The sequence below is a fragment of the Hylobates moloch genome, unplaced genomic scaffold (genome assembly GCF_009828535.3).
Source record: "Hylobates moloch isolate HMO894 unplaced genomic scaffold, HMol_V3 SCAFFOLD_7, whole genome shotgun sequence".
NCBI classification, from domain to species: Eukaryota; Metazoa; Chordata; class Mammalia; order Primates; family Hylobatidae; genus Hylobates; species Hylobates moloch.
In genome coordinates, this window is record NW_026652282.1 from 117,216,637 (window position 1) to 117,217,232 (window position 596).

Sequence of the window (596 nt, forward strand, 5' to 3'; positions counted from 1 at the left end):
GGGTGACAGAGCAAGACTCTGTCTCAAAAAATACATATTTTTTTCTTTCTTCAATAACTAATTAACCTTAGCTTACTATAACTTTTTCACTTTATAAACTTTTAATTTTTTTTTACCTGTTTTACTCTTTTGTAATAACACTTAAGCACACATTGTACAGCTGTACAAAAATATTTTCATCATGTATATCCTTATTCTCTAAGCTTATCTACTTTAAAACTTTTACTTTTTATTGTTTTTACTTATTTTTAGTTTTTTTAATGGAACGCATCACAATTTGTGTGTCATTCTTGCACAGGAGCCGTGTTACTATTCTCTGTATCATTCCAATTTTAGTACGTGGGCTGCCAAAGCAAGCGCAGTTTTGAAACTTTTTTGTTAAACTCTAAGACCAAACACACACATTAGCCTAGGCCTACACAGGGTCAGCATCATCAGTATCATGGTCTTCCATCTCCACATCTTGTCCCCCTCTGGAAGGTCTTCAGGGGCAGTAACATTCACGAAGCTGTCATCTCCTACGCTAACAATTTTTTCTTCTGGAATACTTCCTGAAGGACCTGCCTGAGCTTGTTTTACACTTAACTGTTTTTTTT

The 596-nt window shown here is 34.6% G+C and overlaps 1 non-coding gene across 1 annotated transcript; it reads right to left on the reverse strand.

Annotated features, from left to right (window-relative positions):
- Nucleotides 1-254: 254 nt before the first annotated feature.
- Nucleotides 255-360, reverse strand: LOC116812326 (U6 spliceosomal RNA). Its single transcript, XR_004370634.1, has one exon. It is a non-coding gene; the product is annotated as a U6 spliceosomal RNA (small nuclear RNA).
- Nucleotides 361-596: the final 236 nt, after the last annotated feature.